We start from the raw sequence: 11,834 nt of genomic DNA on the forward strand, positions 1-11,834 counted from the left end.
TTCAGCAACTCCCGCTCCCTGTTGCAGGTACTGCTCTGGCTCACTGTAAATGGGGAGCTAGTGGAAGGGGAAATGGAACCCCTGGCACTCAGTGAAAGGGAAAGTGGTGCATTCTCCATCTCTTGAAGTCATTGAATGAAACTAGATGCCTTTCTGGAATGTTTGTGCCCAAGAAGTTACTATTGTCCTATACAGGAAGCCTATGATATGCAGGGGGTTAGATGAGATGCTCTAAAGGTCTCTTCTGGCCATAAAGTGTATTAATTTTGGAAACACTGAGTGTAGCATTGGGAGCAGCCTCTAATGTTTTACTGTCTAACCGGCTTGCTTCCTAGAATGAAGACGCATTGAGTGGGGTGATCCACAGAGAGTAGCTCAAACCTTCAAAGTGTCAGGCCAGCAGCAGGACATTAGCACTTCAGGGGATGGGTGGGTGTGGCAGTGACATCACAAAGGCCTTTTGCAGGAGCTCAGCCTATTGGTCAAAGTTGTTAGGGAGGTGGTGACCTCAGAGAGAGATGCTCACATCAGCCAGGCAAAACAGGGGCGCAGGGCCAGGGAAACCTCAGAGACCCCTGTGGCTTTGCTTCAGCAAGTCTCCTTCTCGAGTTCTCTTTGAGGACTGAGAGAGTATTAGGGTTCACATATGTGAGTGTGAGCAGGAGCCTCTTTCGAGTTTTCTCCTTTCCTTTTACCCATTTTACTAGAAAACAGAAGTCCCTGTTGAGAAAGTAAGTGCCTCGGAGAGGTTTGTAACCTGTTCAGTCTGATCCACCTGGTGCCATCTGAATTCTAGGCATGGAAAACACTAGTTTAAGGTGCAGAATTTTATTCCCTCCCTGGGATTTTGTCCCGTAGAATCACTGGGGATATTAGGAAAACAACAAGGAGTCTGGTGGCACCTTAAAGACTAACAGATTTATTTGGGCATAAGCTTTCGTGAGTAAAAACCTCACTTCTTCGGATGCATAGAGTGAAAGTTACAGATGCAGGCATTATATACTGACACATGGAGAGCAGGGAGTTACTTCACAAGTGGAGAACCAGTGTTGACAGGGCCAATTCAAAAATCAGGGTGGATGTAGTCCACTCCCAATAATAGATGAGGAGGTGTCAATTCCAGGAGAGGAAAAGCTGCTTCTGTAGTGAGCCAGCCACTCCCAGTCCCTATTCAAGCCCAGATTAATGGTGTTGAATTTGCAAATGAATTTTAGTTCTGCTGTTTCTCTTTGAAGTCTGTTTCTGAAGTTTTTTTTGTTCAATGATAGTGACTTTTAAATCTGTAATAGAATGACCAGGGAGATTGAAGTGTTCACATACTGGCTTATGTATGTTACCATTCCTGATGTCCGACATGGGGACATTAGGGTTTGTCCTTTTCCTTTTCCCTTTTCCTCCATCCCTCCTTCCTTTCTCTTCATCTCTTACTTCTTTTGTCCTTTCTCTTGTTCCCCTCACACCACCAGGAGTGGTGTGTGTGTGTGTGTGTGTGGTGCTGATGGTTCTCTTCTCCTCCCCTTGTGGGGAGTTGATCCAAAACTGTGGGGTTGAAATAGTGCTTGGACCCCACTGACAGTAGATGCTGCCATTGTGTGACTTAGCATTAGTGTCTGGGATGACTTGCGTCAAGATCTCAACCTCCCTGCAACCTACTTCACTGCTGTCAGAATCCCTCCTGCACACCCTGTTAGAGCCGCCTCCCAGCCCAACCTGTGTCGGGGTGGAGAAGAGGGTTCTGATGACTTGAGCTGTGGTTTGGAGGTGGAATATCTGTGAAGGGCACTGAACAGGAGGTAGCAGGAGCTCACCCTACAAGGAGGGGGGTTGGCTCTGGAGGTTTCTAGGAAGGACAAGAAGACTCCATTTTCGGGTTCGGGAGGTGAATTCATCTCTCATTGATGGGCAGGTGCTGGGTGGAAATACTGCTGGTTCCAGGTTCCCTTAATTCCCCCTGATTCCTCGGGGCGTTTGAGTCTCTGACAGGTTCTCGTTCCCTTGCAGCAGGAGGACGTCACGGCCAAAATGATGCACCAGCTCCGCATCATCCTGCACTTACGCCACGTGCCTGAGACACTGCAGGGGCTGCGCCTCTGAGGCCTTCAGGAACTCCCGCTCCCTGCTGCAGGTACTGCTCTGGCTCACTGTAAATGGGGAGCTAGTGGAAGGGGAAATGGAGCCCCCTGGCACTCACTAAAAGGGAAAGTGATGGATTCTCCATCTCTTAATGTCATTTAATTTAGACTAGATACCTTTCTGGAATGTTTGTACCCAAAAAGTAACTATTGTACTATACAGGAAGCCCATGATATGCAGGGGCTTAGATTAGATGCTCTAAAGGTCTCTTCTGGCCATAAAGTGTAGTAATTTTGGAAACACGGAGTGTAGCATTGGGAGCAGCCTCTGATGTTTTATTGTCTAGCCGGCTTGCTTCCTAGAATGAAGACCCATTGAGTGGGGTGATTCACACAGAGTAGCTCAAACCTTCAAAGTGTCAGGCCAGCAGGAGGACATTAGCACTTCAGGGTTTGGTTGGGTGTGGCAGTGACATCACAAAGGCCTTTTGCAGGACGTCAGCTTATTGGTCAAATGTGTTAGGGAGGTGGTGACCTCAGAGAGAGATGCTGACATCAGAGAGAGATGCTGACATGAGGGCCAGGGAAACCTCAGAGACCCCTCTGGCTTTGCTTCAGCAAGTCTCCTCCTTGAGGTCTCTCTTTGAGGAAGGTAAGTGCCTCGGAGAGGTTTGTATCCTGTTCAGTCTGATCCACCTGGTGCCAGCTGAATTCTAAGCATGGAAAACACTAGTTCAAGGTGGCAGAATTTTATTCCCTCCCTGTGATTTTGTCCCGTAGAATCACTGGGGACATTAGTGTTTGTCCTTTTCGTTTTACCTTTTCCTCCCTCCCTCCTTCCTTTCTCTTCATCTCTTATTTCTTTTGTCCTTTCTCCTGTTCCCCTCCCACCACCGGGAGTGGTTTTTGTGTGTGTGTGTGTGTTTGTGTGTTGCTGGGGGTGCTCTTCACCTCCCTTTGTGGGGAGTTCATCCAAACCTGTGTGGTTGAAATAGTGCTTGGACTCCACTGACACTAGATGCTGCCATCGTGTGGATTAGCATTGGTGTCTGGGATGACTTGGGGCAAGATCTCAACCTCCCCGGAACCCACTTCACTGCTGGCAGAATCCCTCCTGCCACCCCTGCTAGAGCCGCCTCCCTGGCCAACCTGGGTGGGGGTGGAGAAGAGGGTTCTGATAACTTGAGCTGTGGTTTGGTGGTGGAACAGCTGTCAAGGGCACTGAGAGGGAGGTAGCAGCAGCTCACCCTTCAAGGAGGGGATTTGGCACTGGAGGTTACTAGAAAGGACAAGAAGACTCCATTCTGGGGTTCAGGAGGTGAATTCATCCCTCAGCGGTGGGCAGGTGCTGAGTGGAAATACTGCTTGTTCCCGGTGCCCTTAATTCCCCCTGATTCCTCGGGGCGTTTGAGTCTCTGACAGGTTCTCGTTCCCTTGCAGCAGGAGGACGTCACGGCCAAAGTGATGCACCCGCATCATCCGCCACTTGTGCCAGGTGCCTGAGACACTGCATGGGTTGTTCCTCTGAGTCTTTCAGCAACTCCCGCTCCCTGCTGCAGGTACTGCTCTGTCTCACTGTAAATGGGGAACTAGTGGAAGGGGAAATGGAGCCCCCTGGCACTCACTAAAAGGCAAAGTGGTGGATTCTCCATCTCTTGATGTCATTGAATGAAGACTAGATGCCTTTCTGGAATGTGTGTGCCCAAAAAGTAACTATTGTACTATAGAGGAGGCCTATGATATGCAGGGGCTTAGATGAGATGCTCTAAAGGTCTCTTGTGGCCATAAAGTATTCAAATTTTGGAAACACTGAGTGTAGTATTGGGAGCAGCCTGTGATGTTTTACTGTCTAGCCGGCTTGCTTCCTAGAATGAAGACGCATTGAGTGGGGTGATCCACAGAGAGTACCTGTGTCAAGGCTGTATCCCCACTTTGAAGTTTAGGGTACAAATGTAGGGGCCTGCATGAAAACTTCTAAGCTTAACCACCATCCCAAGGCTAATTTCCTCCCCTGGGTAGCCTTGAGAAACCTTTCACCAATTCCCTGGTGAATACAGATCCAAACCCCTTGGATCTTAAAACAAGGAGAAATAAACCATCCCCCCTCCTTCCTCACACCAACTTCTGGTGAATACAGATCCAACCCCCTTGGATCTAAAAGAAGGAGAAATTAACCATTCCCCTCCTTCCTCCCACCAACTCTTGGTGAATCAAGATCCAAACTCCTTGGATCTTAAAACAAGGAAAAATCAATCAGGTTCTTAAAAATAAGGCTTTTAATTAAAGAAAAAGGTAAAAATCATCTCTGTAAAATCAGTATGGAAATTTACCTTACAGGGTAATCAAACTTAAAGAGCTCAGAGGACTCCCCTCTAGTCTTAGGTTCAAAGTACAGCAAACAAAGATAAACACTCTAGTAAAAGGTACATATACAAGTTGAGAAAACAAAGGAAAACTAACACGCCTTGTTTGAAATAGGAGAGACTTGTTTAGAAAGATGTGGAGAACCTGGATTGATGTCTGGTCCCTCTCAGTCCCGAGGGCGAACACCCACACAAACAAAGAACACAAACAAAAGCCTTCCCCTCCCCAAGATTTGAAAGTATCTTGTCCCCTTATTGGTCCTTTAGGTCAGATGCCAGCCAGGTTACCTGAGCTTCTTAACCCTTTACAGGGAAAAGGATTTTGGAGTCTCTGGCCAGGAGGATTTTATAGTACTGTACACAGGACAGCTGTTACCCTTCCCTTTATAGTTATGACAACCTCAAACCTTCAAAGTGTCAGGCCAGCAGCAGGACATTAGCACTTCAGGGTTTGGTTGGGTGTGGCAGTGACATCACAAAGGCCTTTTGCAGGATGTCAGCTTATTGGTCAAATGTGTTAGAGAGGTGGTGACCTCAGAGAGAGATGCTGACATCAGCCTGGCAGGACAGGAGCACAGGGCCAGGGAAACCTCAGAGACCCTGTGGCTTTGCTTCAGCAAGTCTCCTTCTCGGGGTCTTTCTTTGAGGACTGAGAGAGTATTAGGGTTCACGTACGTGAGTGCGTGCAGGAGCCTCTTTCGAGTTTTCTCCTTTCCTTTTACTGATTTTACTAGAAAACAGACGTCCCTGTTTAGAAGGTAAGAGCCTCCAAGAGGTTTTGGCAGCTGCTCAGTCTGATCCACGTGGTGCCAGCTGAATTCTAGGCATGGAAAACAGTAGTTTAAGATGGCAGAATTTTATTCCATCCCTTGGATTTTGTGCCGTAGAATCACTGGGGACATTAGGGTTTGTCCTTTTTGTTTTACCTTTTCCTCCATCCCTCCTTCCTTTCTCTTCATCTCTTACTTCTTTTGTCCTTTCTCCTGTTCCTCGAAAACTGTGGGGTTGAAATAGTGTTTGGACTCCACTAACACTAGATGCTGCCATCCTGTGGCTTAGCATTAGTGTCTGGGATGACTTGGGTCAAGATCTCAACTTCCCCGCAACCCACTTCACTGCTGCCAGAATCCCTCCTGCCCCCCCTGCTAGAGCCGCCTCCCTGCCCAACCTGGGTGGGGGTGGAGAACAGTGTTTTTTTCATACATTCATAGATTATCGGACTGGAAGGGACCTCGAGAGGTCATCGAGTCCAGTCCCCTGCCCGCGTGGCAGGACCAAATACCATCTAGACCATCCCTGATAGACATTTATCTAACCTACTCTTAAATATCTCAAGAGATGGAGATTCCACAACCTCCCTCGGCAATTTATTCCAGTGTTTAACCACCCTGACAGTTAGGAACTTTTTCCTAATGTCCAACCTAGACCTCCCTTGCTGCACTTTAAACCCATTGCTTCTGGTTCTATCCTTAGAGGCTAAGGTGAACAAGTTTTCTCCCTCCTCCTTATGACACCCTTTTAAATACCTGAAAACTGCTATCATGTCTCCTCTCAGTCTTCTCTTTTCCAAACTAAACAAAGCCAATTCTTTCAGCCTTCCTTCATAGGTCATGTTCTCAAGACCTTTAATCATTCTTGTTGCTCTTCTCTGGACCCTTTCCAATTTCTCCACATCTTTTTTAAAATGCGGTGCCCAGAACTGGACACAATACTCCAGCTGAGGCCTAACCAGAGCAGAGTAGAGCGGAAGGATGACTTCTCGTGTCTTGCTCACAACACACCTGTTAATACATCCCAGAATCAGGTTTGCTTTTTTTGCAACAGCATCACACTGTTGACACATATTTAGCTTGTGGTCCACTATAACCCCTAGATCCCTTTCTGCCGTACTCCTTCCTAGACAGTCTCTTCCCATTCTGTATGTGTGAAACTGATTGTTCCTTCCTAAGTGGAGCACTTTGCATTTGTCTTTGTTAAACTTCATCCTGTTTAACTCAGACCATTTCTCCAATTTGTCCAGATCATTTTGAATTATGACCCTGTCCTCCAAAGCAGTTGCAATCCCTCCCAGTTTGGTATCATCCGCAAACTTAATAAGCGTACTTTCTATGCCAATATCTAAGTCGTTGATGAAGATATTGAACAGCGCCGGTCCCAAAACAGACCCCTGCGATACCCCACTCGTTATGGCTTTCCAGCAGGATTGGGAACTATTAATAAAAACTCTCTGAGTACGGTTATCCAGCCAGTTATGCACCCACCTTATAGTAGCCCCATCTAAATTGTATTTGCCTAGTTTATCAATAAGAATATCATGCGAGACCGTATGAAATGCCTTACTAAAGTCTAGGTATACCACATCCACAGCCTCACCCTTATCCACAAGGCTCGTTATCCTATCAAAGAAAGCTATCAGATTTGTTCTTCACAAATCCATGCTGGCTGTTCCCTATCACCTTACCACCTTCCAAGTGTTTGCAGATGATTTCCTTAATTACTTGCTCCATTATCTTCCCTGGCACAGAAGTTAAACTCACTGGGGTCTGTAGTTTCCTGGGTTGTTTTTATTTCCCTTTTTATAGATGGGCACTATATTTGCCTTTTTCCAGTCTTCTGGAATCTCTCCCGTCTCCCATGATTTTCCAAAGATAATAGCTAGAGGCTCAGATACCTCCTCTATTAGCTCCTTGAGTATTCTAGGATGCATTTTATCAGGCCCGGGTGACTTGCAGACATCTAACTTTTCTAAGTGATTTTTAACTTGTTCTTTTTTTATTTTATCTGCTAAACCTACCCCCTTCCCATTAGCATTCACTATGTTAGGCATTCCTTCAGACTTCTCGGTGAAGACCGAAACAAAGAAGTCATTAAGCATCTCCGCCATTTCCAAGTTTCCTGTTACTGTTTCTCCCTCTTCACTAAGCAGTGGGCCTACCCTGTCTTTGGTCTTCCTCTTGCTTCTAATGTATTGATAAAAAGTCTTCTTGTTTCCCTTTATTCCCGTAGCTAGTTTGAGCTCATTTTGTGCCTTTGCCTTTCTAATCTTGCCCCTGCATTCCTGTGTTGTTTGCCTATATTCATCCTTTGTAATCTGTCCCAGTTTCCATTTTTGATATGACTCCTTTTTATTTTTTAGATCATGCAAGATCTCATGGTTAAGCCAAGGTGGTCTTTTGCCACATTTTCTATCTTTCCTAACCAGCGGAATAGCTTGCTTTTGGGCCCTTAATAGTGTCCCTTTGAAAAACTGCCAACTCTCCTCAGTTGTTTTTCCCCTCAGTCTTGATTCCCATGGGACCTTACCTATCAGCTCTCTGAGCTTACCAAAATCTGCCTTCCTGAAATCCATTGTCTCTATTTTGCTGTTCTCCCTTCTACCCTTCCTTAGAATTGCAAACTCTATGATTTCATGATCACTTTCACCCAGGCTGCCTTCTACTTTCAAATTCTCAACGAGTTCCTCCCTATTTGTTAAAATCAAGTCTAGAACAGCTTCCCCCCAGTAGCTTTTTCAACCTTCTGAAATCAAAAGTTGTCTCCAATGCAGTCCAGGAATTTGTTGGATAGTCTGTGCCCCGCTGTGTTATTTTCCCAACATATAGCCGGATAGTTGAAGTCCCCCATCACCACCAAATCTTGGGCTTTGGATGAGTTTGTTAGTTGCTTAAAAAAAGCCTCATCCACCTCTTCCACCTGGTTAGGTGGCGTGTAGTAGACTCCTAGCATGACATCTCCCTTGTTTTTTACCCCTTTTAGCCTAACCCAGAGACTCTCAACACTTCCGTCTCCTATGTCCATCTCTACCTCAGTCCAAGTGTGTACATTTTTAATATACAAGGCAACACCTCCTCCCTTTTCCCCTGTCTATCCTTCCTGAGCAAGCTGTACCCATCCACACCAACATTCCAATCATGTGTATTATCCCACCAAGTTTCAGTGATGCCAACAATGTCATAGTTGTATTTATTTATTAGCACTTCCAGTTCTTCCTGCTTATTCCCCATACTTCTCGCATTTGTATATAGACATCTAAGATACTGGTTTGATCTTTCCTCCCAGTTTTGTCCTGACCCTCCTTTCCCTCTGACAATATAGCCCACACTCCCTCTCGTTTTTGACCCATCTCCCCGGTCTCCATGTTCCCCACTTACCTGTGGGCTTTGCTCACCTGTCCCCGTCGAACCTAGTTTAAAGCCCTCCTCACTAGGTTAGCCAGTCTGTGTCCAAAGGTACTAATAACTTGAGCTGTGGTTTGGAGGTGGAACAGCTGTCAAGGGCACTGAGGGGGAGATAGCAGGAGCTCATCCTTCAAGGAGGGGGGTTGGCACTGGAGGTTACTAGAAAGGACAAGAAGACTCCATTCTGGGGTTCAGGAGGTGAATTTATCCCTCAGTGGTGGGCAGGTGATGGGTGGAAGTAGTGCTGGTTCCAGGTGCCCTTAATTCCCGCTGATTCCTCGGGGCGTTTGAGTCTCTGACAGGTTCTCGTTCCCTTGCAGCAGGAGGACGTCACGGCCAAAAGTGATGCACCAGCTCCGCATCATCCAGCACTTGCGCCAGATTCCTGAGACACTGCAGGGGCTGTGCCTCTGTGAACATCAGCAACTCCCGCTCCTTGCTGCAGGTACTGCTCTGCCTCACTGTAAATGGGGTGCTAGTGGAAGGGGAAATGGAGCCCCCTGGCACTCACTAAAAGGGAAAGTGGTGGACCCCTGTGGCTTTGCTTCAGCAACTCTCCTTCTCGAGGTCTCTCTTTGAGGACTGAGAGAGTGTTAGGGTTGACGTATGTGAGTGCGAGCAGGAGCCTCTTTCGAGTTTTCTCCTTTCCTTTTACTGATTTTACTAGAAAACAGACGTCCCTGTTAGAATCATAGAATCATAGAATATCAGAGTTGGAACGGACCTCAAGAGGTCATCTAGTCCAACCCCCTGCTCAAAGCAGGACCAATTCCCAGCTAAATCATCCCAGCCAGGGCTTTGTCAAGCCGGGCCTTAAAAACCTCCAAGGAAGGAGACTCCACCACCTCCCTAGGTAACGCATTCCAGTGTTTCACCATCCTCCTAGTGAAATAGTTTTTCCTGATATCCAACCTGGACCTCCCCCACTGCAACTTGAGACCATTCCTCCTTATTCTGTCATCTGCCACCACTGAGAACAGCCGAGCTCCATCCTCTTTGGAACCCCCCTTCAGGTAGTTGAAGGCTGCTATCAAATCCCCCCTCATTCTTCTCTTCTGGAGACTAAACAATCCCAGTTCCCTCAGCCTCTCCTCATAAGTCATGTGCTCCAGACCCCTAATCATTTTTGTTGCCCTCCGCTGGACTCTTTCCAATTTTTCCTCATCCTTCTTGTAGTGTGGGGCCCAAAACTGGACACAGTATTCCATTTCAGGCCTCACCAATGTCGAATAAAGGGGAACGATCACGTTCCTCGATCTGCTGGCAATGCCCCTACTTATACAGCCCAAAATGCCGTTAGCCTTCTTGGGTACAAGAGCACACTGTTGACTCATATCCAGCTTCTCGTCCACTGTGACCCCTAGGTCCTTTTCTGCAGAACTGCTACCTAGCCATTTGGTCCCTAGTCTGTAGCAGTGCGTGGGATTCTTCCGTCCTAAGTGCAGGACTCTGCTCTTGTCCTTGTTGAACCTCATCAGGTTTTTTTCGGCCCAATCCTCTAATTTGTCTAGGTCCCTCTGTATCCGATCCCTACCCTCTAGAGTATCTACCACGCCTCCTAGTTGAGTGTCACCTGCAAACTTGCTGAGAGTGCAGTCCACACCATCCTCCAGATCATTAATAAAGATATTAAACAAAACCGGCCCCAGGACCGACCCTTGGGGCACTCCGCTTGAAACCGGCTGCCAACTAGACATGGAGCCATTGATCACTACCCGTTGAGCCCGACGATCTAGCCAGCTTTCTATCCAGCTTACAGTCCATTCATCCAGCCCATACTTCTTTAACTTGGCGGCAAGAATACTGTGGGAGACCTATGTGAGTGCGAGCAGGAACCTCTTTCGAGTTTTCTCCTTTTATTGATTTTACTAGAAAACAGACGTGCCTGTTGAGAAGGTAAGAGCCTTGGAGAGGTTTTTAACCTGCTCAGTCTGATCCATCTGGTGCCAGCTGAATTCTAGGCATGGAAAACACTAGTTCAAGGTGGCAGAATTTTATAGCCCACCTGGGATTTTGTGCCGTAGAATCACTGGGGACATTAGGGTTTCTCCTTTTCGTTTTACCTTTTCCTCCATCCCTCCTTCCTTTCTCTTGTTCCCCTCCCACCACCAAGAGTGGTGTGTGTGTGTGTGTGTTGCTGGGGGTGCTCTTCACCTCCCCTCGTGCGAAGTTGACACTGCAGGGGCTGTGCCTTTGTGAACATCAGCAACTCCTACTCCCTGCTGCAGGTACTGCTCTGGCTCACTGTAAATGGGGTGCTAGTGGAAGGGGAAATGGAGCCCCCTGGCACTCACTAAATGGGAAAGTGGTGGATTCTCCATCTCTTGATGTCATTGAATGAAGACTAAATGCCTTTGTGGAATGTTTCTGCCCAAAAAGTAACTATTGTCCTATACAGGAAACCTATGATATGCAGGGGCTTAGATGAGATGCTGTAAAGGTCTCTTGTGGCCATAAAGTCTACTAATTTTGGAAACACTGAGTGTAGTATTGGGAGCAGCGTCTGATGTTTTACTAACTTGAGCTGTGGTTTGGAGGTGGAACAGCTGTCAAGGGCACTGAGGGGGAGGTAGCAGGAGCTCACCCTACAAGGACGGGGGTTGGCACTGGAGATTACTAAAAAGGAGAAGACGACTCCATTCTGGGGTTCAGGAGGTGAATTCATCCCTCAGTGGTGGGCAGGTGCTGGGTGTAAATACTGCTGGTTCCAGGTGTTCTTAATTGCCCCTCATTCCTCGGGGCATTTGAGTCTCTGACAGGTTCTCGTTCCCTTGCAGGAGGAGGACGTCACGGCCAAAGAGATGCACCAGCTCCGCATCATCCGGCACTTACGCCATGTGCCTGAGACACTGCAGGGGCTGTTCCTCTGAGGCCTTAGCAACTCCCTCTCCCTGCTTCAGGTACTGCTCTGGCTCACTGTAAATGGGGAGCTAGTGGAAGGGGAAATGGAGCCCCCTGGCACTCACTAAAAGGGAAAGTGGTGGATTCTCCATCTCTTGATGTCATTGAATGAAGACTAGATGCCTTTCTGGAATGTGTGTGCCCAAAAAGTAACTATTGTACTATACAGGAGGCCTATGATATGCAGGGGCTTAGATGAGATGCTCTAAAGGTCTCTTGTGGCCATAAAGTCTACTAATTTTGGAAACACTGAGTGTAGTATTGGGAGCAGCGTCTGATGTTTTACTGTCTAGCCGGCTTGCTTCCTAGAATGAAGACGC

General features: G+C 47.3%; 1 long non-coding RNA gene across 1 annotated transcript; it reads left to right on the forward strand.

Moving 5' to 3' along the window:
- Positions 1–1,995: 1,995 nt before the first annotated feature.
- LOC135977921 (uncharacterized) lies at positions 1,996–11,514 on the forward strand. The gene is made up of 4 exons (XR_010595347.1): positions 1,996–2,125; positions 3,513–3,631; positions 8,934–9,058; positions 11,391–11,514. It is a non-coding gene; the product is annotated as an uncharacterized LOC135977921 (long non-coding RNA).
- Positions 11,515–11,834: the final 320 nt, after the last annotated feature.

Source organism: Chrysemys picta, unplaced genomic scaffold (assembly GCF_011386835.1).
Source record: "Chrysemys picta bellii isolate R12L10 unplaced genomic scaffold, ASM1138683v2 scaf77, whole genome shotgun sequence".
NCBI classification, from domain to species: domain Eukaryota; kingdom Metazoa; phylum Chordata; order Testudines; family Emydidae; genus Chrysemys; species Chrysemys picta.